This window comes from Pseudophryne corroboree, unplaced genomic scaffold (genome assembly GCF_028390025.1).
Source record: "Pseudophryne corroboree isolate aPseCor3 unplaced genomic scaffold, aPseCor3.hap2 scaffold_320, whole genome shotgun sequence".
Classification (NCBI taxonomy): Eukaryota; Metazoa; Chordata; class Amphibia; order Anura; family Myobatrachidae; genus Pseudophryne; species Pseudophryne corroboree.
Window position 1 is genome coordinate 305237 of NW_026969881.1, and position 24924 is coordinate 330160.

At 45.6% G+C, this 24924-nt stretch overlaps 27 non-coding genes across 27 annotated transcripts; 25 read left to right on the plus strand and 2 right to left on the minus strand.

Moving 5' to 3' along the window:
* Positions 1-265: 265 nt before the first annotated feature.
* On the minus strand, positions 266-382 carry LOC135018082 (U5 spliceosomal RNA). Its single transcript, XR_010215840.1, has one exon. It is a non-coding gene; the product is annotated as a U5 spliceosomal RNA (small nuclear RNA).
* A 270-nt stretch (positions 383-652) lies between these two features.
* LOC135018029 (U5 spliceosomal RNA) lies at positions 653-768 on the minus strand. Its single transcript, XR_010215787.1, has one exon. It is a non-coding gene; the product is annotated as a U5 spliceosomal RNA (small nuclear RNA).
* Positions 769-912: 144 nt separating this feature from the next.
* Positions 913-1076, plus strand: LOC135017698 (U1 spliceosomal RNA). Its single transcript, XR_010215492.1, has one exon. It is a non-coding gene; the product is annotated as a U1 spliceosomal RNA (small nuclear RNA).
* A 152-nt stretch (positions 1077-1228) lies between these two features.
* Positions 1229-1391, plus strand: LOC135017941 (U1 spliceosomal RNA). The gene has a single exon (XR_010215715.1). It is a non-coding gene; the product is annotated as a U1 spliceosomal RNA (small nuclear RNA).
* A 674-nt stretch (positions 1392-2065) lies between these two features.
* On the plus strand, positions 2066-2229 carry LOC135017709 (U1 spliceosomal RNA). Its single transcript, XR_010215502.1, has one exon. It is a non-coding gene; the product is annotated as a U1 spliceosomal RNA (small nuclear RNA).
* A 152-nt stretch (positions 2230-2381) lies between these two features.
* LOC135017809 (U1 spliceosomal RNA) lies at positions 2382-2544 on the plus strand. Its single transcript, XR_010215598.1, has one exon. It is a non-coding gene; the product is annotated as a U1 spliceosomal RNA (small nuclear RNA).
* Positions 2545-3215: 671 nt separating this feature from the next.
* On the plus strand, positions 3216-3379 carry LOC135017707 (U1 spliceosomal RNA). Its single transcript, XR_010215500.1, has one exon. It is a non-coding gene; the product is annotated as a U1 spliceosomal RNA (small nuclear RNA).
* A 152-nt stretch (positions 3380-3531) lies between these two features.
* On the plus strand, positions 3532-3694 carry LOC135017984 (U1 spliceosomal RNA). The gene has a single exon (XR_010215748.1). It is a non-coding gene; the product is annotated as a U1 spliceosomal RNA (small nuclear RNA).
* Positions 3695-4368: 674 nt separating this feature from the next.
* On the plus strand, positions 4369-4532 carry LOC135017799 (U1 spliceosomal RNA). The gene has a single exon (XR_010215588.1). It is a non-coding gene; the product is annotated as a U1 spliceosomal RNA (small nuclear RNA).
* Positions 4533-5504: 972 nt separating this feature from the next.
* On the plus strand, positions 5505-5668 carry LOC135017729 (U1 spliceosomal RNA). Its single transcript, XR_010215521.1, has one exon. It is a non-coding gene; the product is annotated as a U1 spliceosomal RNA (small nuclear RNA).
* A 152-nt stretch (positions 5669-5820) lies between these two features.
* Positions 5821-5983, plus strand: LOC135017811 (U1 spliceosomal RNA). Its single transcript, XR_010215600.1, has one exon. It is a non-coding gene; the product is annotated as a U1 spliceosomal RNA (small nuclear RNA).
* Positions 5984-6653: 670 nt separating this feature from the next.
* On the plus strand, positions 6654-6818 carry LOC135017893 (U1 spliceosomal RNA). Its single transcript, XR_010215672.1, has one exon. It is a non-coding gene; the product is annotated as a U1 spliceosomal RNA (small nuclear RNA).
* Positions 6819-6967: 149 nt separating this feature from the next.
* Positions 6968-7130, plus strand: LOC135017931 (U1 spliceosomal RNA). Its single transcript, XR_010215705.1, has one exon. It is a non-coding gene; the product is annotated as a U1 spliceosomal RNA (small nuclear RNA).
* A 674-nt stretch (positions 7131-7804) lies between these two features.
* On the plus strand, positions 7805-7968 carry LOC135017736 (U1 spliceosomal RNA). The gene has a single exon (XR_010215527.1). It is a non-coding gene; the product is annotated as a U1 spliceosomal RNA (small nuclear RNA).
* A 152-nt stretch (positions 7969-8120) lies between these two features.
* LOC135017910 (U1 spliceosomal RNA) lies at positions 8121-8283 on the plus strand. Its single transcript, XR_010215688.1, has one exon. It is a non-coding gene; the product is annotated as a U1 spliceosomal RNA (small nuclear RNA).
* A 674-nt stretch (positions 8284-8957) lies between these two features.
* LOC135017737 (U1 spliceosomal RNA) lies at positions 8958-9121 on the plus strand. Its single transcript, XR_010215528.1, has one exon. It is a non-coding gene; the product is annotated as a U1 spliceosomal RNA (small nuclear RNA).
* Positions 9122-9273: 152 nt separating this feature from the next.
* Positions 9274-9436, plus strand: LOC135017826 (U1 spliceosomal RNA). The gene has a single exon (XR_010215613.1). It is a non-coding gene; the product is annotated as a U1 spliceosomal RNA (small nuclear RNA).
* A 674-nt stretch (positions 9437-10110) lies between these two features.
* LOC135017792 (U1 spliceosomal RNA) lies at positions 10111-10274 on the plus strand. The gene has a single exon (XR_010215581.1). It is a non-coding gene; the product is annotated as a U1 spliceosomal RNA (small nuclear RNA).
* A 152-nt stretch (positions 10275-10426) lies between these two features.
* Positions 10427-10589, plus strand: LOC135017952 (U1 spliceosomal RNA). Its single transcript, XR_010215725.1, has one exon. It is a non-coding gene; the product is annotated as a U1 spliceosomal RNA (small nuclear RNA).
* Positions 10590-11260: 671 nt separating this feature from the next.
* Positions 11261-11425, plus strand: LOC135017920 (U1 spliceosomal RNA). The gene has a single exon (XR_010215698.1). It is a non-coding gene; the product is annotated as a U1 spliceosomal RNA (small nuclear RNA).
* A 149-nt stretch (positions 11426-11574) lies between these two features.
* On the plus strand, positions 11575-11737 carry LOC135017839 (U1 spliceosomal RNA). Its single transcript, XR_010215625.1, has one exon. It is a non-coding gene; the product is annotated as a U1 spliceosomal RNA (small nuclear RNA).
* A 674-nt stretch (positions 11738-12411) lies between these two features.
* LOC135017738 (U1 spliceosomal RNA) lies at positions 12412-12575 on the plus strand. Its single transcript, XR_010215529.1, has one exon. It is a non-coding gene; the product is annotated as a U1 spliceosomal RNA (small nuclear RNA).
* A 152-nt stretch (positions 12576-12727) lies between these two features.
* On the plus strand, positions 12728-12890 carry LOC135017861 (U1 spliceosomal RNA). Its single transcript, XR_010215647.1, has one exon. It is a non-coding gene; the product is annotated as a U1 spliceosomal RNA (small nuclear RNA).
* A 674-nt stretch (positions 12891-13564) lies between these two features.
* Positions 13565-13728, plus strand: LOC135017772 (U1 spliceosomal RNA). Its single transcript, XR_010215561.1, has one exon. It is a non-coding gene; the product is annotated as a U1 spliceosomal RNA (small nuclear RNA).
* A 152-nt stretch (positions 13729-13880) lies between these two features.
* LOC135017827 (U1 spliceosomal RNA) lies at positions 13881-14043 on the plus strand. Its single transcript, XR_010215614.1, has one exon. It is a non-coding gene; the product is annotated as a U1 spliceosomal RNA (small nuclear RNA).
* Positions 14044-14717: 674 nt separating this feature from the next.
* LOC135017794 (U1 spliceosomal RNA) lies at positions 14718-14881 on the plus strand. The gene has a single exon (XR_010215583.1). It is a non-coding gene; the product is annotated as a U1 spliceosomal RNA (small nuclear RNA).
* Positions 14882-15033: 152 nt separating this feature from the next.
* Positions 15034-15196, plus strand: LOC135017980 (U1 spliceosomal RNA). Its single transcript, XR_010215745.1, has one exon. It is a non-coding gene; the product is annotated as a U1 spliceosomal RNA (small nuclear RNA).
* Positions 15197-24924: the final 9728 nt, after the last annotated feature.

Here is a 24924-nt window from a genome sequence, read left to right on the forward strand (position 1 = left end):
CTGAGTGCCATGCCAGCAGTCCTCATTCAGCTCAAAGTGAGCACCCAATTTGAAAGAAAGAAAGCAGATTTCTCACCAGGCTTCCCCTTGCTATAAACATGGTTTGTACTCTTTTCCATGTGCTCCCAGATCTTTCAAGCAATTAGTATGGTCAAGAAAGTTCTGCTTGAAAAGAAACAGACATTTATTGTCATTGTTATGCAAATAAACTTACATTAAAGCTAACAAGAAAGCACACTTGTTCTGTCTTTAAACTGATAAAAGAAACCCCAATAATATGGGGCATGCAAAAATTGAGATAAAACTCAGTTTTGCTCCTCTCCACGGATAATCTTTAATAAAAGGCGAAAGATTTGTTCATTCTGAAGAGAAACCAGAGCATGACCAAGATTCCACCTGTCGCCTGAGTGCTGTGCCAGCAGTCCTCATTCAGATCAAAGTGAGCGCCCAATTTGAAAGAAAGCAGATTTCTCATCTGGCTTCTCCTTGCTATAAGCATGGTTTGTACTGTATTCCATGTGCTCCCAGATCTTTAAAGCAAGTAGCATGGTCAAGAAAGTTCTGTTTGAACATAAATAAACATTTACTGTCATTTCTATGCAAATGAGCTTACATTAAAGCACACTCATTCTATCTTTAAACCGGTAAAAGAAACCCCAAAAAGATGGGGCATGCAAAAATTGAGATAAAACTCGGTTTTGCTCCTCTCCACGGAAATCTTTAGTAAGAGGCGAAAGATTTGTTCGTTCTGAAGAGAAACCAGAGCATGACCAAGATTTTTATCTGAAAATATGTGTTCTCCCTGCAGTTGTTGTCCCCAGATGAGAGTTCCCTTGTGCTGCCTCAGCTGAATCTCCTTTACTTGACAGAGATGTGCCTGAGCAGCGGCCCTCCCCAGCCTTATCCCAAATCATACTTATTTTGCATAGGCGATACCATGGTCATGAAGATTGTTCTCCCAGGGTGAGGTTCATTCATTGCATTCTGGGTATGCTGACCCCTGTGATTTCCCCAAATGTGGGAAACTCGACTGCATTATTTGTGGTAGTGGGGGACTGTGTTTGTGCTTTCCTCTAGTCAGCTCTGGTAAAAGTCAGATTTATTTGTCTCAGATCTTCCTCTAGCCTTGTTCTTCTTTCGAGAGTTCCCTTGTGCTGCCTCAGTTGGATCTCTTTCACTTGACAGGGGGGTGCCCGAGTAGCGACCCTCCCCAGCTCTAGCCCAACTCCTACTTACCTGCCAGGTGAGATACTATGATCATGAAGGTGCTTCTCCCAGGGCAAGGCTCACCCATTGCACTCTGGGTGTGGTGCCCCTGCGATTTCCCCAAATGTGGGAAGCTTGACTGCATAATTTGTGTTTCCCCTGGTCGGCTCTCGTATAATTCAGATCTCTTTGTCTCAGGTCTCTCTCCAGCCTAGTTTGCTGTCTGTTTCCACTTCTTTTTTCATGAGCCCCTCCCTTTTATACCCTTGTGCACTATCCTGACTTCTCCTCTTGTCTGCTTATTTTGTGCCTTCCAATGCACAATGCAAACTACAGGTAGTGCTGCAGGGCCCACTCCCTTTTACTTGCCGTACAGAGCAGCTCTGGAGCTGTTACAGTGCCCAGCTGCTGCAAGAAATCAGCTTGAATGCTTCAGGGGCTGGGGCATAGCCAACATGAGCCCCACACCGAAGGAGGGTGGAGGTGTTTAATGCGAACTAGGGGTCATCCAAGCGCCGCAAAAGGCCGCTATGCCCTGCACGCCCCTTTTCTCTTTTCATATGCAGACGAGGGTTGAAGCCAACTTTGACCCACTGCTTGGATGACATCACCGTATGCAAATCCATCTGCTGCAGGCCTTCCCCCAGGAATGCTTGCACTAGTTGTTGCATTTGGTTTGTTGTTTGGGGGTGCTTCATTATTAGGCAGCCTTCTGCCCTCCCATGTTCATCTGAAAATATGTGTTCTCCCTGCAGTTGTTGTCCCCAGATGAGAGTTCCCTTGTGCTGCCTCAGTTGAATCTCCTTTACTTGACAGAGATGTGCCTGAGCAGCGGCCCTCCCCAGCCCTATCCCAAATCATACTTATTTTGCATAGGAGATACCATGGTCATGAAGATTGTTCTCCCAGGGTGAGGTTCATTCATTGCATTCTGGGTATGCTGACCCCTGTGATTTCCCCAAATGTGGGAAACTCGACTGCATTATTCGTGGTAGTGGGGGACTGTGTTTGTGCTTTCCTCTGGTCAGCTCTGGTAAAAGTCAGATTTATTTGTCTCAGATCTTCCTCTAGCCTTGTTCTTCTTTCGAGAGTTCCCTTGTGCTGCCTCAGTTGAATCTCCTTCACTTGACAGGGGGGTACCCGAGCAGCGACCCTCCCCAGCTCTAGCCCAACTTCTACTTACCTGGCAGGTGAGATACTATGATCATGTAGGTGCTTCTCCCAGGGCAAGGCTCACCCATTGCACTCTGGGTGTGCTGCTCCTGCGATTTCCCCAAATGTGGGAAACTTGACTGCATAATTTGTGTTTCCCCTGGTCGGCTCTCGTATAATTCAGATCTCTTTGTCTCAGGTCTCTCTCCAGCCTAGTTTGCTGTCTGTTTCAACTTCTCTTTTCTTGAGCCGCTCCCTTCTATGCCCTTGCGCACTATCCTGACTTCTCCCGTCTGCTTACTTTGTGCCTTCCAATGCACAATGCAAACTACAGGTAGTGCTGCAGGGCCCACACCCTTTTACTTGCCGTTCAGAGCAGCTCTGGAGCTGTTACAGTGCCCAGCTGCTGCAAGAAATCAGCTTGAATGCTTCAGGGGCTGGGGCATAGCCAACATGAGCCCCACACCGAAGGAGGGTGGAGGTGTTTAATGCGAACTAGGGGTCATCCAAGCGCCGCAAAAGGCCGCCATGCCCTGCACGCCCCTTTTCTCTTTTCATATGCAGACGAGGGTTGAAGCCAACTTTGACCCACTGCTTGGATGACATCACTATATGCAAATCCATCTGCTGCAGGCCTTCCCCCAGGAATGCTTGTACTAGTTGTTGCATTTGGTTTGTTGTTTGGGGGTGCTTCAGTATTAGGCAGCCTTCTGCCCTCCCATGTTTATCTGAAAATATGTGTTCTCCCTGCAGTTGTTGTCCCCAGATGAGAGTTCCCTTGTGCTGCCTCAGTTGAATCTCCTTTACTTGACAGAGATGTGCCTGAGCAGCGGCCCTCCCCAACCCTATCCCAAATCATACTTATTTTGCATAGGCGATACCATGGTCATGAAGATTGTTCTCCCAGGGTGAGGTTCATTCATTGCATTCTGGGTATGCTGACCCCTGTGATTTCCCCAAATGTGGGAAACTCGACTGCATTATTTGTGGTAGTGGGGGACTGTGTTTGTGCTTTCCTCTGGACAGCTCTGGTAAAAGTCAGATTTCTTTGTCTCAGATCTTCCTCTAGCCTTGTTCTTCTTTCGAGAGTTCCCTTGTGCTGCCTCAGTTGGATCTCTTTAACTTGACAGGGGGGTGCCCGAGCAGCGACCCTCCCCAGCTCTAGCCCAACTCCTACTTACTTGCCAGGTGAGATACTATGATCATGAAGGATCTTCTCCCAGGGCAAGGCTCACCCATTGCACTCTGGGTGTGGTGCCCCTGCGATTTCCCCAAATGTGGGAAGCTTGACTGCATAATTTGTGTTTCCCCTGGTCGGCTCTCGTATAATTCAGATCTCTTTGTCTCAGGTCTCTCTCCAGCCTAGTTTGCTGTCTGTTTCCACTTCTTTTTTCATGAGCCCCTCCCTTTTATACCCTTGTGCACTATCCTGACTTCTCCTCCTGTCTGCTTACTTTGTGCCTTCCAATGCACAATGCAAACTACAGGTAGTGCTGTAGGGCCCACACCCTTTAACTTGCCGTACAGAGCAGCTCTGGAGCTGTTACAGTGCCCAGCTACTGCAAGAAATCAGCTTGAATGCTTCAGGGGCTGGGGCACAGCCAACATGAGCCCCACACCGAAGGAGGGTGGAGGTGTTTAATGTGAACTAGGGGTCATCCAAGCACCGCAAAAGGCCGCCATGCCCTGCACGCCCCTTTTCTCTTTTCATATGCAGACGAGGGTTGAAGCCAACTTTGACCCACTGCTTGGATGACATCACCGTATGCAAATCCATCTGCTGCAGGCCTTCCCCCAGGAATGCTTGCACTAGTTGTTGCATTTGGTTTGTTGTTTGGGGGTGCTTCAGTATTAGGCAGCCTTCTGCCCTCCCATGTTCATCTGAAAATATGTGTTCTCCCTGCAGTTGTTGTCCCCAGATGAGAGTTCCCTTGTGCTGCCTCAGTTGAATCTCCTTTACTTGACAGAGATGTGCCTGAGCAGCGGCCCTCCCCAGCCCTATCCCAAATCATACTTATTTTGCATAGGAGATACCATGGTCATGAAGATTGTTCTCCCAGGGTGAGGTTCATTCATTGCATTCTGGGTATGCTGACCCCTGTGATTTCCCCAAATGTGGGAAACTCGACTGCATTATTTGTGGTAGTGGGGGACTGTGTTTGTGCTTTCCTCTGGTCAGCTCTGGTAAAAGTCAGATTTATTTGTCTCAGATCTTCCTCTAGCCTTGTTCTTCTTTCGAGAGTTTCCTTGTGCTGCCTCAGTTGGATCTCTTTCACTTGACAGGGGGGTGCCCGAGCAGCGACCCTCCCCAGCTCTAGCCCAACTCCTACTTACCTGCCAGGTGAGATACTATGATCATGAAGGTGCTTCTCCCAGGGCAAGGCTCACCCATTGCACTCTGATTTCCCCAAATGTGGGAAGCTTGACTGCATAATTTGTGTTTCCCCTGGTCGGCTCTCGTATAATTCAGATCTCTTTGTCTCAGGTCTCTCTCCAGCCTAGTTTGCTGTCTGTTTCCACTTCTTTTTTCATGAGCCCCTCCCTTTTATACCCTTGTGCACTATCCTGACTTCTCCTCCTGTCTGCTTACTTTGTGCCTTCCAATGCACAATGCAAACTTCAGGTAGTGCTGCAGGGCCCACACCCTTTTACTTGCCGTACAGAGCAGCTCTGGAGCTGTTACAGTGCCCAGCTGCTGCAAGAAATCAGCTTGAATGCTTCAGGGGCTGGGGCATAGCCAACATGAGCCCCACACCGAAGGAGGGTGGAGGTGTTTAATGCGAACTAGGGGTCATCCAAGCGCCGCAAAAGGCCGCCATGCCCTGCACGCCCCTTTTCTCTTTTCATATGCAGACGAGGGTTGAAGCCAACTTTGACCCACTGCTTGGATGACATCACCGTATGCAAATCCATCTGCTGCAGGCCTTCCCCCAGGAATGCTTGCACTAGTTGATGCATTTGGTTTGTTGTTTGGGGGTGCTTCAGTATTAGGCAGCCTTCTGCCCTCCCATGTTCATCTGAAAATATGTGTTCTCCCTGCAGTTGTTGTCCCCAGATGAGAGTTCCCTTGTGCTGCCTCAGTTGAATCTCCTTTACTTGACAGAGATGTGCCTGAGCAGCGGCCCTCCCCAGCCCTATCCCAAATCATACTTATTTTGCATAGGAGATACCATGGTCATGAAGATTGTTCTCCCACGGTGAGGTTCATTCATTGCATTCTGGGTATGCTGACCCCTGTGATTTCCCCAAATGTGGGAAACTCGACTGCTTTATTTGTGGTAGTGGGGGACTGTGTTTGTGCTTTCCTCTGGTCAGCTCTGGTAAAAGTCAGATTTCTTTGTCTCAGATCTTCCTTTAGCCTTGTTCTTCTTTCGAGAGTTCCCTTGTGCTGCCTCAGTTGGATCTCCTTCACTTGACAGGGGGGTACCCGAGCAGCGACCCTCCCCAGCTCTAGCCCAACTTCTACTTACCTGGCAGGTGAGATACTATGATCATGTAGGTGCTTCTCCCAGGGCAAGGCTCACCCATTGCACTCTGGGTGTGCTGCTCCTGCGATTTCCCCAAATGTGGGAAACTTGACTGCATAATTTGTGTTTCCCCTGGTCGGCTCTCGTATAATTCAGATCTCTTTGTCTCAGGTCTCTCTCCAGCCTAGTTTGCTGTCTGTTTCAACTTCTCTTTTCTTGAGCCGCTCCCTTCTATGCCCTTGCGCACTATCCTGACTTCTCCCGTCTGCTTACTTTGTGCCTTCCAATGCACAATGCAAACTACAGGTAGTGCTGCAGGGCCCACACCCTTTTACTTGCCGTTCAGAGCTGCTCTGGAGCTGTTACAGTGCCCAGCTGCTGCAATAAATCAGCTTGAATGCTTCAGGGGATGGGGCATGGCCAACATGAGCCCCACACCAAAGGAGGGTGGGGTGTTTAATGCGAACTAGGGGTCATCCAAGCACCGCAAAAGGCCGCCATGCCCTGCACGCCCCTTTTCTCTTTTCATATGCAGATGAGGGTTGAAGCCAACTTTGACCCACTGCTTGGATGACATCACCGTATGCAAATCCGTCTTCTGCAGAACTTCCCCCAGGAATGCTTGCACTAGTTGTTGCATTTGGTTTGTTGTTTGGGGGTGCTTCAGTATTAGGCAGCCTTCTGCCCTCCCATGTTCATCTGAAAATATGTGTTCTCCCTGCAGTTGTTGTCCCCAGATGAGAGTTCCCTTGTGCTGCCTCAGTTGAATCTCCTTTACTTGACAGAGATGTGCATGAGCAGCGGCCCTCCCCAGCCCTATCCCAAATCATACTTATTTTGCATAGGAGATACCATGGTCATGAAGATTACTCTCCCAGGGTGAGGTTCATTCATTGCATTCTGGGTATGCTGACCCCTGTGATTTCCCCAAATGTGGGAAACGTGACTGCTTTATTTGTTGGTAGTGGGGGACTGTGTTTGTGTTTTCCTCTGATCTCTGGTAAAAGTCAGATTTCTTTGTTTCAGATCTTCCTCTAGCCTTGTTCTTCTTTCGAGAGTTTCCTTGTGCTGCCTCAGTTGGATCTCCTTCACTTGACAGGGGGGTGCCCGAGCAGCGACCCTCCCCAGCTCTAGCCCAACTCCTACTTACCTGCCACGTGAGATACTATGATCATGAAGGTGCTTCTCCCAGGGCAAGGCTCACCCATTGCACTCTGGGTGTGCTGCCCCTGCGATTTCCCCAAATGTGGGAAACTTGACTGCATAATTTGTGTTTCCCCTGGTCAGGTCTCGTATAATTCAGATCTCTTTGTCTCAGGTCTCTCTCCAGCCTAGTTTGCTGTCTGTTTCCACTTCTCTTTTCTTGAGCCGCTCCCTTCTATGCCCTTGCGCACTATCCTGACTTCTCCTCCTTTCTGCTTACTTTGTGCCTTCCAACGCACAATGCGAACTACAGGTAGTGCTGCAGGGCCCACACCCTTTTACTTGCCTTACAGAGCAGCTCTGGAGCTGTTACAGTGCCCAGCTGCTGCAAGAAATCAGCTTGAATGCTTCAGGGGCTGGGGCATAGCCAACATGAGCCCCACACCGAAGGAGGGTGGAGGTGTTTAATGCAAACTAGGGGTCAGCCAAGTGCTGCAAAAGGCCACCATGCCCTGCACGCCCCTTTTCTCTTTTCATATGCAGACGAGGGTTGAAGCCAACTTTGACCCACTGCTTGGATGACATCACCATATGCAAATCTATCTGCTGCAGGCCTTCCCCCAGGAATGCTTGCACTAGTTGTTGCATTTGGTTTGTTGTTTGGGGGTGCTTCAGTATTAGGCAGCCTTCTGCCCTCCCATGTTCATCTGAAAATATGTGTTCTCCCTGCAGTTGTTGTCCCCAGATGAGAGTTCCCTTGTGCTGCCTCAGTTGAATCTCCTTTACTTGACAGAGATGTGCCTGAGCAGCGGCCCTCCCCAGCCATATCCCAAATCATACTTATTTTGCATAGGAGATACCATTGTTATGAAGATTGTTCTCCCAGGGTGCGGTTCATTCATTGCACTCTGGGTATGCTGACCCCTGTGATTTCCCCAAATGTGGGAAACTCGACTGCATTATTTGTGGTAGTGGTGGACTGTGTTTGTGCTTTCCTCTGGTCAGCTCTGGTAAAAGTCAGATTTCTTTGTCTCAGATCTTCCTCTAGCCTTGTTCTTCTTTCGAGAGTTCCTTTGTGCTGCCTCAGTTGGATCTCCTTCACTTGACAGGGGGGTGCCCGAGCAGCGACCCTCCCCAGCTCTAGCCCAACTCCTACTTACCTGCCAGGTGAGATACTATGATCATGAAGGTGCTTCTCCAAGGGCAAGGCTCACCCATTGCACTCTGGGTGTGCTGCTCCTGCGATTTCCCCAAATGTGGGAAACTTGACTGCATAATTTGTGTTTCCCCTGGTCAGGTCTCGTATAATTCAGATATCTTTGTCTCAGGTCTCTCTCCAGCCTAGTTTGCTGTCTGTTTCCACTTCTCTTTTCTTGAGCCGCTCCCTTCTATGCCCTTGCGCACTATCCTGACTTCTCCTCCTTTCTGCTTACTTTGTGCCTTCCAACGCACAATGCGAACTACAGGTAGTGCTGCAGGGCCCACACCCTTTTACTTGCCTTACAGAGCAGCTCTGGAGCTGTTACAGTGCCCAGCTGCTGCAAGAAATCAGCTTGAATGCTTCAGGGGCTGGGGCATAGCCAACATGAGCTCCACACCGAAGGAGGGTGGAGGTGTTTAATGCAAACTAGGGGTCAGCCAAGTGCCGCAAAAGGCCACCATGCCCTGCACGCCCCTTTTCTCTTTTCATATGCAGACGAGGGTTGAAGCCAACTTTGACCCACTGCTTGGATGACATCACCATATGCAAATCTATCTGCTGCAGGCCTTCCCCCAGGAATGCTTGCACTAGTTGTTGCATTTGGTTTGTTGTTTGGGGGTGCTTCAGTATTAGGCAGCCTTCTGCCCTCCCATGTTCATCTGAAAATATGTGTTCTCCCTGCAGTTGTTGTCCCCAGATGAGAGTTCCCTTGTGCTGCCTCAGTTGAATCTCCTTTACTTGACAGAGATGTGCCTGAGCAGCGGCCCTCCCCAGCCATATCCCAAATCATACTTATTTTGCATAGGAGATACCATTGTTATGAAGATTGTTCTCCCAGGGTGCGGTTCATTCATTGCACTCTGGGTATGCTGACCCCTGTGATTTCCCCAAATGTGGGAAACTCGACTGCATTATTTGTGGTAGTGGTGGACTGTGTTTGTGCTTTCCTCTGGTCAGCTCTGGTAAAAGTCAGATTTCTTTGTCTCAGATCTTCCTCTAGCCTTGTTCTTCTTTCGAGAGTTCCTTTGTGCTGCCTCAGTGGGATCTCCTTCACTTGACAGGGGGGTGCCCGAGCAGCGACCCTCCCCAGCTCTAGCCCAACTCCTACTTACCTGCCAGGTGAGATACTATGATCATGAAGGTGCTTCTCCCAGGGCAAGGCTCACCCATTGCACTCTGGGTGTGCTGCCCCTGCAATTTCCCCAAATGTGGGAAACTTGACTGCATAATTTGTGTTTCCCCTGGTCGGCTCTCGTATAATTCAGATCTCTTTGTCTCAGGTCTCTCTCCAGCCTAGTTTGCTGTCTGTTTCCACTTCTCTTTTCTTGAGCCCCTCCCTTCTATACCCTTGTGCACTATCCTGACTTCTCCTCCCGTCTGCTTACTTTGTGCCTTCCAATGCACAATGCAAACTACAGGTAGTGCTGCAGGGCCCACACCCTTTTACTTGCCTTACAGAGCAGCTCTGGAGCTGTTACAGTGCCCAGCTGCTGCAAGAAATCAGCTTGAATGCTTCATGGGATGGGGCATGGCCAACATGAGCCCCACACCAAAGGAGGGTGGGGGTGTTTAATGCGATCTAGGGGTCATCCAAGCAGCGCAAAAGGCCGCCATGCCCTGCACGCCCCTTTTCTCTTTTCATATGCAGATGAGGGTTGAAGCCAACTTTGACCCACTGCTTGGATAACATCACCATATGCAAATCCATCTGCTGCAGGCCTTCCCCCAGGAATGCTTGCACTAGTTGTTGCATTTGGTTTGTTGTTTGGGGGTGCTTCAGTATTAGGCAGCCTTCTGCCCTCCCATGTTCATCTGAAAATATGTGTTCTCCCTGCAGTTGTTGTCCCCAGATGAGAGTTCCCTTGTGCTGCCTCAGTTGAATTTCCTTTACTTGACAGAGATGTGCCTGAGCAGCGGCCCTCCCCAGCCCTATCCCAAATCATACTTATTTTGCATAGGAGACACCATGGTCATGAAGATTGTTCACCCAGGGTGAGGTTCATTCATTGCATTCTGGGTATGCTGACCCCTGTGATTTCCCCAAATGTGGGAAACTCGCCTGCATTATTTGTGGTAGTGGGGGACTGTGTTTGTGTTTTCCGCTGGTCAGCTCTGGTAAAAGTCAGATTTCTTTGTCTCAGATCTTCCTCTAGCCTTGTTCTTCTTTCGAGAGTTCCATTGTGCTGCCTCAGTTGGATCTCCTTCACTTGACAGGGGGGTGCCCGAGCAGCGACCCTCCCCAGCTCTAGCCCAACTCCTATTTACCTGCCAGGTGAGATACTATGATCTTGAAGGTGCTTCTCCCAGGGCAAGGCTCACCCATTGCACTCTGGCTGTGCTGCCCCTGCGATTTCCCCAAATGTGGGAAACTTGACTGCATAATTTGTGTTTCCCCTGGTCGGCTCTCGTATAATTCAGATCTCTTTGTCTCAGGTCTCTCTCCAGCCTAGTTTGCTGTCTGTTTCCACTTCTCTTTTCTTGAGCCGCTCCCTTCTATGCCCTTGCGCACTATCCTGACTTCTCCCGTCTGCTTACTTTGTGCCTTCCAACGCACAATGCGAACTACAGGTAGTGCTGCAGGGCCCACACCCTTTTATTTGCCTTACAGAGCAGCTCTGGAGCTGTTACAGTGCCCAGCTGCTGCAAGAAATCAGCTTGAATGCTTCAGGGGCTGGGGCATAGTCAACATGAGCCCCACACCGAAGGAGGGTGGAGGTGTTTAATGCGAACTAGGGGTCATCCAAGCACCGCAAAAGGCCGCCATGCCCTGCACGCCCCTTTTCTCTTTTCATATGCAGATGAGGGTTGAAGCCAACTTTGACCCACTGCTTGGATGACATCACCGTATGCAAATCCGTCTTCTGCAGAACTTCCCCCAGGAATGCTTGCACTAGTTGTTGCATTTGGTTTGTTGTTTGGGGGTGCTTCAGTATTAGGCAGCCTTCTGCCCTCCCATGTTCATCTGAAAATATGTGTTCTCCCTGCAGTTGTTGTCCCCAGATGAGAGTTCCCTTGTGCTGCCTCAGTTGAATCTCCTTTACTTGACAGAGATGTGCATGAGCAGCGGCCCTCCCCAGCCCTATCCCAAATCAAACTTATTTTGCATAGGAGATACCATGGTCATGAAGATTACTCTCCCAGGGTGAGGTTCATTCATTGCATTCTGGGTATGCTGACCCCTGTGATTTCCCCAAATGTGGGAAACGTGACTGCTTTATTTGTTGGTAGTGGGGGACTGTGTTTGTGTTTTCCTCTGATCTCTGGTAAAAGTCAGATTTCTTTGTTTCAGATCTTCCTCTAGCCTTGTTCTTCTTTCGAGAGTTTCCTTGTGCTGCCTCAGTTGGATCTCCTTCACTTGACAGGGGGGTGCCCGAGCAGCGACCCTCCCCAGCTCTAGCCCAACTCCTACTTACCTGCCAGGTGAGATACTATGATCATGAAGGTGCTTCTCCCAGGGCAAGGCTCACCCATTGCACTCTGGGTGTGCTGCCCCTGCGATTTCCCCAAATGTGGGAAACTTGACTGCATAATTTGTGTTTCCCCTGGTCAGGTCTCGTATAATTCAGATCTCTTTGTCTCAGGTCTCTCTCCAGCCTAGTTTGCTGTCTGTTTCCACTTCTCTTTTCTTGAGCCGCTCCCTTCTATGCCCTTGCGCACTATCCTGACTTCTCCTCCTTTCTGCTTACTTTGTGCCTTCCAACGCACAATGCGAACTACAGGTAGTGCTGCAGGGCCCACACCCTTTTACTTGCCTTACAGAGCAGCTCTGGAGCTGTTACAGTGCCCAGCTGCTGCAAGAAATCAGCTTGAATGCTTCAGGGGCTGGGGCATAGCCAACATGAGCCCCACACCGAAGGAGGGTGGAGGTGTTTAATGCAAACTAGGGGTCAGCCAAGTGCTGCAAAAGGCCACCATGCCCTGCACGCCCCTTTTCTCTTTTCATATGCAGACGAGGGTTGAAGCCAACTTTGACCCACTGCTTGGATGACATCACCATATGCAAATCTATCTGCTGCAGGCCTTCCCCCAGGAATGCTTGCACTAGTTGTTGCATTTGGTTTGTTGTTTGGGGGTGCTTCAGTATTAGGCAGCCTTCTGCCCTCCCATGTTCATCTGAAAATATGTGTTCTCCCTGCAGTTGTTGTCCCCAGATGAGAGTTCCCTTGTGCTGCCTCAGTTGAATCTCCTTTACTTGACAGAGATGTGCCTGAGCAGCGGCCCTCCCCAGCCATATCCCAAATCATACTTATTTTGCATAGGAGATACCATTGTTATGAAGATTGTTCTCCCAGGGTGCGGTTCATTCATTGCACTCTGGGTATGCTGACCCCTGTGATTTCCCCAAATGTGGGAAACTCGACTGCATTATTTGTGGTAGTGGTGGACTGTGTTTGTGCTTTCCTCTGGTCAGCTCTGGTAAAAGTCAGATTTCTTTGTCTCAGATCTTCCTCTAGCCTTGTTCTTCTTTCGAGAGTTCCTTTGTGCTGCCTCAGTTGGATCTCCTTCACTTGACAGGGGGGTGCCCGAGCAGCGACCCTCCCCAGCTCTAGCCCAACTCATACTTACCTGCCAGGTGAGATACTATGATCATGAAGGTGCTTCTCCAAGGGCAAGGCTCACCCATTGCACTCTGGGTGTGCTGCTCCTGCGATTTCCCCAAATGTGGGAAACTTGACTGCATAATTTGTGTTTCCCCTGGTCAGGTCTCGTATAATTCAGATATCTTTGTCTCAGGTCTCTCTCCAGCCTAGTTTGCTGTCTGTTTCCACTTCTCTTTTCTTGAGCCGCTCCCTTCTATGCCCTTGCGCACTATCCTGACTTCTCCTCCTTTCTGCTTACTTTGTGCCTTCCAACGCACAATGCGAACTACAGGTAGTGCTGCAGGGCCCACACCCTTTTACTTGCCTTACAGAGCAGCTCTGGAGCTGTTACAGTGCCCAGCTGCTGCAAGAAATCAGCTTGAATGCTTCAGGGGCTGGGGCATAGCCAACATGAGCCCCACACCGAAGGAGGGTGGAGGTGTTTAATGCAAACTAGGGGTCAGCCAAGTGCCGCAAAAGGCCACCATGCCCTGCACGCCCCTTTTCTCTTTTCATATGCAGACGAGGGTTGAAGCCAACTTTGACCCACTGCTTGGATGACATCACCATATGCAAATCTATCTGCTGCAGGCCTTCCCCCAGGAATGCTTGCACTAGTTGTTGCATTTGGTTTGTTGTTTGGGGGTGCTTCAGTATTAGGCAGCCTTCTGCCCTCCCATGTTCATCTGAAAATATGTGTTCTCCCTGCAGTTGTTGTCCCCAGATGAGAGTTCCCTTGTGCTGCCTCAGTTGAATCTCCTTTACTTGACAGAGATGTGCCTGAGCAGCGGCCCTCCCCAGCCATATCCCAAATCATACTTATTTTGCATAGGAGATACCATTGTTATGAAGATTGTTCTCCCAGGGTGCGGTTCATTCATTGCACTCTGGGTATGCTGACCCCTGTGATTTCCCCAAATGTGGGAAACTTGACTGCATTATTTGTGGTAGTGGTGGACTGTGTTTGTGCTTTCCTCTGGTCAGCTCTGGTAAAAGTCAGATTTCTTTGTCTCAGATCTTCCTCTAGCCTTGTTCTTCTTTCGAGAGTTCCTTTGTGCTGCCTCAGTTGGATCTCCTTCACTTGACAGGGGGGTGCCCGAGCAGCGACCCTCCCCAGCTCTAGCCCAACTCCTACTTACCTGCCAGGTGAGATACTATGATCATGAAGGTGCTTCTCCCAGGGCAAGGCTCACCCATTGCACTCTGGGTGTGCTGCCCCTGCAATTTCCCCAAATGTGGGAAACTTGACTGCATAATTTGTGTTTCCCCTGGTCGGCTCTCGTATAATTCAGATCTCTTTGTCTCAGGTCTCTCTCCAGCCTAGTTTGCTGTCTGTTTCCACTTCTCTTTTCTTGAGCCCCTCCCTTCTATACCCTTGTGCACTATCCTGACTTCTCCTCCCGTCTGCTTACTTTGTGCCTTCCAATGCACAATGCAAACTACAGGTAGTGCTGCAGGGCCCACACCCTTTTACTTGCCTTACAGAGCAGCTCTGGAGCTGTTACAGTGCCCAGCTGCTGCAAGAAATCAGCTTGAATGCTTCATGGGATGGGGCATGGCCAACATGAGCCCCACACCAAAGGAGGGTGGGGGTGTTTAATGCGATCTAGGGGTCATCCAAGCAGCGCAAAAGGCCGCCATGCCCTGCACGCCCCTTTTCTCTTTTCATATGCAGATGAGGGTTGAAGCCAACTTTGACCCACTGCTTGGATAACATCACCATATGCAAATCCATCTGCTGCAGGCCTTCCCCCAGGAATGCTTGCACTAGTTGTTGCATTTGGTTTGTTGTTTGGGGGTGCTTCAGTATTAGGCAGCCTTCTGCCCTCCCATGTTCATCTGAAAATATGTGTTCTCCCTGCAGTTGTTGTCCCCAGATGAGAGTTCCCTTGTGCTGCCTCAGTTGAATTTCCTTTACTTGACAGAGATGTGCCTGAGCAGCGGCCCTCCCCAGCCCTATCCCAAATCATACTTATTTTGCATAGGAGACACCATGGTCATGAAGATTGTTCACCCAGGGTGCGGTTCATTCATTGCATTCTGGGTATGCTGACCCCTGTGATTTCCCCAAATGTGGGAAACTCGCCTGCATTATTTGTGGTAGTGGGGGACTGTGTTTGTGTTTTCCGCTGGTCAGCTCTGGTAAAAGTCAGATTTCTTTGTCTCAGATCTTCCTCTAGCCTTGTTCTTCTTTCGAGAGTTCCATTGTGCTGCCTCAGTTGGATCTCCTTCACTTGACAGGGGGGTGCCCGAGCAGCGACCCTCCCCAGCTCTAGCCCAACTCCTATTTACCTGCCAGGTGAGATACTATGATCTTGAAGGTGCTTCTCCAAGGGCAAGGCTCACCCATTGCACTCTGGCTGTGCTGCCCCTGCGATTTCCCCAAATGTGGGAAACTTGACTGCATAATTTGTGTTTCCCCTGGTCGGCTCTCGTATAATTCAGATCTCTTTGTCTCAGGTCTCTCTCCAGCCTAGTTTGCTGTCTGTTTCCACTTCTCTTTTCTTGAGCCGCTCCCTTCTATGCCCTTGCGCACTATCCTGACTTCTCCCGTCTGCTTACTTTGTGCCTTCCAACGCACAATGCGAACTACAGGTAGTGCTGCAGGGCCCACACCCTTTTATTTGCCTTACAGAGCAGCTCTGGAGCTGTTACAGTGCCCAGCTGCTGCAAGAAATCAGCTTGAATGCTTCAGGGGCTGGGGCATAGTCAACATGAGCCCCACACCGAAGGAGGGTGGAGGTGTTTAATGCGAACTAGGGGTCATCCAAGCGCCGCAAAATGCCGCCATGCCCTGCATAACCCTTTTCTCTTTTCATATGCAGATGAGGGTTCCAGCCAACTTTGGCCCACTGCTTGGATGACATCACCGTATGCAAATTCGTCTCCTGCAGACCTTCCCCCAGGAATGCTTGTACTAGTTATTGCATATGGTTTGATATTTGATGGTGCTTCAGTATTAGGCAGCCTTCCGCCCTCCCATGTTCATCTGAAAAGATGTGGTCTCCCTGCAGTTGTTGTCCCCAGACGAGAGTTCCCTTGTGCTTCCTCAGTTGAATCTCCTTAACTTGACGGGGGAGGGGCTGCCCGAGCAGCCACCCTCCCCAGCCCTATCCCAACTCATACTTATTTTGCATATGAGATCTCTATATCATGAAGATTGTTCTCACAGGGTGAGGTTCATCCATTATATTTTAAAATAGGAAGGTTCAAATTACATATTTGAATTGCATCTATGTGCTGGATTCAAATGTCCCCCCCCCTTCCTTTCTCAATTGTGCCCATCAGCAGCTATTCTAAGGTTGCTGCCAATGGGTGTGACACATTAATTTCTTCTGTGGGGTACACTGGACTCCACAAGGATTCACATTGGGGTGTAGAGTAGGATCTTGATCTGAGGCACCAACCGGCTCAAAGCTTTTGACTGTTCCCAAGATGCTCAGCGCATTCTCCTCTATAACCCCGCTTCCATGAACAGGGAGCTCAGTTTGTAGTTGTTGCCTTCAGTAGCAGGCCACTTAACAGGGGCCTGCCTCAAGCAGCCTATTCTTAGCTATTAATTTTGACAAGAAAAGAAGAACTTTTTTTATGAGAATCTACAAGGGCTGCAGCAGGCTAGGTCTAATAGACATCTTTACTGCAGCTTCATCACTCCCAGCGGCACTGTATACTCCCGTGCCCTGGTTGCTGGGTCACTGCAGCGGAGGCTCCGGTTTCTTCCTAAGGTCAGTCACACACAATGTAACACCCCGGTATAACAAGTGTGTAAACTATGTGGAACAGGTCAGGGATACCTTGATGGACTATTCCTCCTTCAGCAGCAGCTCTTCTCTATTCCTGGCAGAGAGGCAAGGTTTCCCCAGACACAAAGAAAGGCAGGCAGGGCTTTGTATGAAAGAATAAATGGTTTACCACATAACTCAGAAAAGGAACTGATTACAGTAGGGAAGGGAAAGATTTGATTCAAGCAACTTAAACACAGACACCATATACACTTTAAGTCATTACACAAATGGTAATATAACTAAATCTGAGATTAATACTATGTTGCTTAGTAATAGAAATCAACTTATGCAGACAATATTTAAGTCCAAGATAACATTGGTGTCACTGCAGGGAGTCTCTATGTGCACGTTGGGGCCCGGTTATGTTGTTACATAGTTATATGCAGCTATTGTCTCCTTTAGCTGTGAACAAAATATTGTAGCTCTGTGTAGTAAAGATGATTGTTTAAAACAAACTGGAGCTGCTTCCCATGTAAATCGCTGCATAGGTATAGTAAATATAGGATAATGTCCTTTGCAGTGGAGTAGGTTTCAGTATAAATATGGATTTATCTCACCCAGTCAATAGATGTTTCTGAGGCAGTTTCCCCTCAGATGTAGGCCAGTCAGCATTGGTATAAAGGCTTTATACTCTCCTGTCTCTGACACTTGCTGTGCACTCTCTTGGCTGAGAGTGTCATGGCGTTCTTACTTGTTAATTGCTGCACTTCCACTGCTGTATTTTGCACTACTGCTTACTCTCTCATGCAATTTTCAGCTTATTTGTCTCCCCTCTCTCAGCTGCTCATCTCTGCGTAATGGCGTCGCCAGCTCTTTCCTCACCATGGCTCCAACTGACTTCTCAAACTGCTGTTCAATTTTCTTTTAAATAAACTTTATTTAAAATGGCACAGGCAACTACACTGTTGTCAAAAATGTCCTTGTTGTTATGGGATATCACACGTGCCCCCCCCAAAAACATGCGTGTCCTCACGCATTTTGGTTTTATCCCTATATAAACTTCTCACTATATCCAGTCACATTCATTAGTGAACACAGATTATGTCTGAAACATTAACATTTATCAACATTTTTAACATCAGTATCTGATAGGTATAATTCCTTTTGTGCTATAGTACATTAACACATGCTCCTGGAGCAATCGGTTGAAATCTGGACAGTGTATGGTCTTGAAAAGTTTGTCTAGGAAACCTCAACCCCCCTGCCATGGATGAGTATTGAACTCTTTCTAAACTGTCTTTGGGACATGCTGTACAAAACTGCAGCTGACTATGGTGGTTTTCTGTTTTGCAAGCCCTAGTCTTCTTGCCTCCTTGTCGGTGACAAACCACCTTAGTCTGCTGTAAATACATTTTATGAGCCTCTTCCATTCCATCTTGGGATTCAGTATCACAGCTGGTTTGGGACAATGGATTCTGGAGAGAAAGAGGCAGCAAGGTTCTTCTTACAGAACAGGTTGGACAGTTTCGGCACCATCTCTTGATGTCTTCCCTCATTTCAACCCAAAAGAACTTTTTCCAGATGCTTGTTTCCATCCTTTTGCACCCAGGGTGACCTGACTTGTCGTGATATTCTTCAAGCACATAACAAGCACTTTGTCTTGGAATTACAAGTTGACTGATCCTATAATGAGTATTAGGATCCACACTACATCGAACCAACTGTCCTTTCTCTTCAAACAGCCTTTCTCGCTGTCTCAACAACTTCAGGAGTTCTGGCGAGGATTCTTGCCTTTGTCGCTTGGTCAGGTATTTCCCAATCTTCAGTAAGGCTTTGAGGTGTCTTATCATCTGACTTTTATCTTGCAGGTGGTCAAAACTGGTTCCTTGAATAGGTTGCTCACAGTTTCTAGAACTGGATGCTATATTATTCATGCCTAACATTGAAGCATTCTTTCGGATAATCTGGACACTGGAGATGGGCATTTCTATCATTATTTGGCTGGCCTTATTTTTTTCATGTTCCTCTCTTACAGATAATTCTGTTATCATTCTTCCCTTTTGTTTGGCTATCCCAGGTTGAAGGCCTTGTTTCTCCTGGAGCTTGTCAGTTTGAAACTCTCCTTGGAGTGCTGCTACGAGCTCCTCACAGCAGTTCCGCAACACATTCATGCCCACTATCACTGGAGGCAATCCATCATCTTGGGCAGTGGTGATGATGAAGCCTTGCTGTGGTAGCACTGTTTGTCCGATTTGAATTTCAGCTTCCCAGTATCCTTTGCAAGGGATGCAGTGCCCATTGCTTGCAATCGGGTTTATCAATGTGGAAGTTGACGGAAACATCTGTTCCTCAGTCCAATGCTGCTCAAACTGTGTTGCTTGTATTGTGGTCACTTGTGATCCAGTGTCTAAGAGAGCGGGCATTGAGACTCCATTGATGCAAACTTGAACCACCGGGCATTGGCTAACATAACGGGTTAACCACATGAATTTGGAGTTTAAATGATCTGGCTGCTCAAATTCTCTCTTAATTTGTCCGCTTCCTTCACAGCTTTGAAAAATGGGTCGCCTTTGGGAGGCAAAGTGGTTGGAAAAAAGTGTCTCCCTGTTTCTATGTAGGTCCCATTGGGAACTGTTCAGTGGTCTCCTCTCCTGGCACCATTCCATTTCTTCATGGAGCAGTGCCTGCTGTCTCTTCAGAATCTGCAGGTCTCTGCGCATCTCTGTCACACCACGTGTCAGTTCAGCCAGCAGACTTCGTAACTCACTAGAAGAGTCAAATATGCATGTCTTTGAACATGGCACTGTCACTCCTTTTACTGTAGGTGGGTAAGTAGCTCCTTTAAAACTTGACTCCTGGGCATCAGAATTCTCTTGATACCGTGGCATCTCTGGAATAGACTCTTGTGGAACAGCCCCTGAAGTAAGACTGGAGCCTAGAACTTTAATCGCAGCCTCTTTAAAATCCAGGAATGTGCTTCCAGGCTTCTGCAATCTCAATAGTCGCAGCTGAGTTTTTACAAATTCGCCCCTTGCAACTTCAGTGAACTGGTCCAATAACATTTTCTCTTTGTCATGCACTTCCTCAGGGTCTGCTTGCTGAACATCTCTGAGTGCTTCCTGAAAGCTGAGGGCATAGCCCCGTAGTGACTCTCCTGGTTGTTGCTTTCGAGCAAAGAAGTGCATTTTAAGTTCTGACACTGTCCTTGTGTCAAATGTGGTAGCAAGCCTGTTGAGGATCTGGTCCACAGTCTTCTTCTCTTCAGTAGGCCAGGAAGTAACCTCTCTAAGTGCAAGCCCTTTCAACTGTCCCATCAAGATCTCCAACTTTTGCTGCTCTTTCAGCGGGTACAGACGAAACAAAGACTGCAGTAGTATCCTCATCAGTTTATTTTTGTCAATTACCATTTTAATAATCGGGTAAAGAAAATTAAGTGGATTTTTGAAAGAAAACAATACTGTCAATATACTATTAAAACAAATTAAAATGGTAAAAGTTATTGTACTTTAAGTAAAAATAAAAGAGCAAAAATATCAATCCCAGTTTTGGATTACTTTAATTAACAAAAAAAAATGCATATAGCAGAGGATAGTTTCAATCTGCCTACCTCTGGGCTATGGACCCAGCATGCTTCCATTACAGTACTCTGCTGCACATGTAATTGCAAGAGATCCTGAAGCACTCACTCATCATGGGAAAGTACCAATGTGTTTCTTCATTGGTTGATGGAAGAAACATCTTACAAAAACTCTCCAGATTATTGACTATTTAAAGTTTTTCTTGGAAACGTTCTAGATGAATGCTTATCAGCCTTTGTCAGTATGTACTTTTGCAAAGTGTCGCTGTGGCGCAATCAGTTAGTGTGTAAGGCTATTAACCAAAAGGTTGGTGGTTCAATCCCACCCAGGGACGTAATTGACCTTGTTATCAGATTTTGGTGATCTTTAAGTAGACAAGTCAAAATTTCAAAAACCCCTCTTATGGTGTAGGGTACCTGGCCTTCTCTGATGTAATCAGAGTTAGATTTGATTCAGTGATTTTATAAAAACAGCTAGGAAGCACAATTTAGCAGTGGTTTGCAGAGAAAAAGAAATATGCTGGCAAAAAAATCCAATTGAGTGATTAAACAGCTCTTCATTTTCTGGCTTTACTTTTATGCTAACAAATTTGTTCTCTGAAAAGTGTCCACAAAGCCAAATATCTGATTAACATCTTTGTAGGGATGGTTTTTCACCTATTACTAAATTAAACTTGCTTCATTGGAAAGGCAGCAAGATGCATCCTCATTTCAATATCTACTGAAATAATACAGGTTGACACCAGGAAACATTAACGCCACTGCATCCTTGCTGCTTTCTCATGTGGAAGTCTGTTTAATGTGAAAACAAGGTGATATCTAATTAGCACACAGGTAAGGAATTAAGAAAATCTTTATTTAAGGGTGAAGATGTTTCTCACAAAATCGTTGCCCCAATGCATCATTGAAATTCAAGCTGGAAAGATGATTTTAATATATCACTTGTACATTTTGTATTGCTCTTCTGGTGACAATGTAGTTTGTTTTTGTCAATTACCATTTTAATAATAGGGTAAAGAAAATTAAGTGGATTTTTGAAAGAAAACAATACTGTCAATATACTATTAAAACAAATTAAAATGGTAAAAGTTATTGTACTTTAAGTAAAAAAAAAAGCTAAAATATCAATCCCAGTTTTGGATTACTTTAATGAACAAAAAAATATGCATATAGCAAAGGATAGTTTCAATCTGCCTACCTCTGGGTTATGGACCCAGCATGCTTCCATTACAGTACTCTGCTGCACATGTAAGTGCAAGAGATCCTGAAGCACTCACTCATCATGCGAAAGTACCAATGTGTTTCTTCATTGGTTGCTGGAAGAAACATCTTACAAAAACTCTCCAGATTATTGACTTTTTAAAGTTTTTCTAGGAAACGTTCTAGATGAATGCTTATTAGTCTTTGTCAGTATTTACTTTTTGCAAAGTGTCTCTGTGGCGCAATCGGTTAGTGTGTTCAGCTATTAATCAAAAGGTTGGTGGTTCAATCCCACCCAGGGACGTGATTGACCTTGTGATCAGATTTTGGTGATATTTAAGTAGACAAGTCAAAATTGCAAACCCCCTCTTATGGTGTAGGGTACCTGGCCTTCTCTGATGTAATCAGAGTTAGATTTGATTAAGTGATTTTATAAAAAAAACAGCTAGGAAGCACAATTTAGCAGTGAGTTGCAGAGAAAAAGAAAAATGCTGGCAGAAAAATCCAATTGAGTGATTAAACAGCTCTTCATTTTCTGGCTTTATTTTTATGATAACAAATTTGTTCTCTGAAAAGTGTCCACAAAGCCAAGTATCTGATTAACATCTTTGTAGGGATGGTTTTTCACCTATTACTAAATTAAACTTGCTTCATTGGAAAGGCAGCAAGATGCATCCTCATTTCAATATCTACGGAAATAATACAGGTTGACACCATGAAACATTAACGCCACTGCATCTTTGCTGTTTTCTCATGTGGAAGTCTGTTTAATGTGAAAACAAGGTGATATCTAATTAGCACACAGGTAAGGAATTAAGAAAATCTTTATTTAAGGGTGAAGATGTTTCTCACAAAATCGTTGCCCCAATGCATCATTGAAATCCAAGCTGGAAAGATGATTTTAATATATTACTTGAACATTTTATATTGCTCTTCTGGTGATAATGTAGTTTGTTTTTGTCAATTACCATTTTAATAATCGGGTAAAGAAAATTAAGTGGATTTTTGAAAGAAAACAATATTGTCAATATACTATTAAAACAAATTAAAATGGTAAAAGTTATTGTACTTTAAGTAAAAATAAAAGAGCAAAAATATCAATCCCAGTTTTGGATTACTTTAATTAACAAAAAAAAAATGCATATAGCAGAGGATAGTTTCAATCTGCCTACCTCTGGGTTATGGACCCAGCATGCTTCCATTACAGTACTCTGCTGCACATGTAAGTGCAAGAGATCCTGAAGCACTCACTCATCATGGGAAAGTACCAATGTGTTTCTTCATTGGTTGATGGAAGAAACATCTTACAAAAACTCTCCACATTATTGACTTTTTAAAATGTTTCTAGGAATCGTTCTAGATGAATGCTTATTAGCCTTTGTCAGTATGGACTTTTGCAAAGTGTTGCTGTGGTGCAATCAGTTACTGTGTAAGGCTATTAACCAAAAGGTTGGTGGTTCAATCCCACCCAGGGACGTAATTGACCTCGTTATCAGATTTTGGTGATCTTTATGTAGACAAGTCAAAATTTCGAAAACCCCTGTTATGGTGTAGGGTACCTGGCCTTCTCTGATGTAATCAGAGTTAGATTTGATTCAGTGATTTTATAAAAACAGCTAGGAAGCACAATTTAGCAGTGGGTTGCAGAGAAAAAGAAATATGCTGGCAAAAAAATCCAATTGAGTGATTAAATAGCTCTTCATTTTCTGGCTTTATTTTTATGCTAACAAATTTGTTCTCTGAAAAGTGTCCACAAAGCCAAGTATCTGATTAACATCTTTGTAGGGATGGTTTTTCACCTATTACTAAATTAAACTTGCTTCATTGGAAAGGCAACAAGATGCATCCTCATTTCAATATCTACTGAAATAATACAGGTTGACACCAGGAAACATTAACGCCACTGCATCCTTGCTGCTTTCTCATGTGGAAGTCTGTTTAATGTGAAAACAAGGTGATATCTAATTAGCACACAGGTAAGGAATTAAGAAAATCTTTATTTAAGGGTGAAGATGTTTCTCACAAAATCGTTGCCCCAATGCATCATTTAAATTCAAGCTGGAAAGATGATTTTAATATATCATTTGTACATTTTGTATTGCTCTTCTGGTGACAATGTAGTTTGTTTTTGTCAATTACCATTTTAATAATCGGGTAAAGAAAATTAATTGGATTTTTGAAAGAAAACAATACTGTCAATATACTATTAAAACAAATTAAAATGGTAAAAGTTATTGTACTTTAAGTAAAAATAAAAGAGCAAAAATATCAATCCCAGTTTTGGATTACTTTAATTAACAAAAAAAAATGCATATAGCAGAGGATAGTTTCAATCTGCCTACCTCTGGGTTATGGACCCAGCATGCTTCCATTACAGTACTCTGCTGCACATGTAAGTGCAAGAGATCCTGAAGCACTCACTCATCATGGGAAAGTACCAATGTGTTTCTTCATTGGTTGATGGAAGAAACATCTTACAAAAACTCTCCACATTATTGACTTTTTAAAATGTTTCTAGGAATCGTTCTAGATGAATGCTTATTAGCCTTTGTCAGTATGGACTTTTGCAAAGTGTTGCTGTGGCGCAATCAGTTACTGTGTAAGGCTATTAACCAAAAGGTTGGTGGTTCAATCCCACCCAGGGATGTAATTGACCTTGTTATCAGATTTTGGTGATCTTTATGTAGACAAGTCAAAATTTCAAACCCCCTCTTATGGTGTAGGGTACCTGGCCTTCTCTGATGTAATCAGAGTTAGATTTGATTCAGTGATTTTATAAAAACAGCTAGGAAGCACAATTTAGCAGTGGGTTGCTGAGAAAAAGAAATATGCTGGCAAAAAAATCCAATTGAGTGATTAAACAGCTCTTCATTTTCTGGCTTTATTTTTATGCTAACAAATTTGTTCTCTGAAAAGTGTCCACAAAGCCAAGTTTCTGATTAACACATTTGTAGGGATGGTTTTTCACCTATTACTAAATTAAACTTGCTTCATTGGAAAGGCAGCAAGATGCATCCTCATTTGAATATCTACTGAAATAATACAGGTTGACACCAGGAAACATTAACGCCACTGCATCCTTGCTGCTTTCTCATGTGGAAGTCTGTTTAATGTGAAAACAAGGTGATATCTAATTAGCACACAGGTAAGGAATTAAGAAAATCTTTATTTAAGGGTGAAGATGTTTCTCACAAAATCGTTGCCCCAATGCATCATTGAAATTCAAGCTGGAAAGATGATTTTAATATATCACTTGTACATTTTGTATTGCTCTTCTGGTGACAATGTAGTTTGTTTTTGTCAATTACCATTTTAATAATCGGGTAAAGAAAATTAAGTGGATTTTTGAAAGAAAACAATACTGTCAATATACTATTAAAACAAATGAAAATGGTAAAAGTTATTGTACTTTAAGTAAAAATAAAAGAGCAAAAATATCAATCCCAGTTTTGGATTACTTTAATTAACAAAAAAAAACGCATATAGCAGAGGATAGTTTCAATCTGCCTACCTCTGGGCTATGGACCCAGCATGCTTCCATTACAGTACTCTGCTGCACATGTAATTGCAAGAGATCCTGAAGTACTCACTCATCATGGGAAAGTACCAATGTGTTTCTTCATTGGTTGATGGAAGAAACATCTTACAAAAACTCTCCAGATTATTGACTATT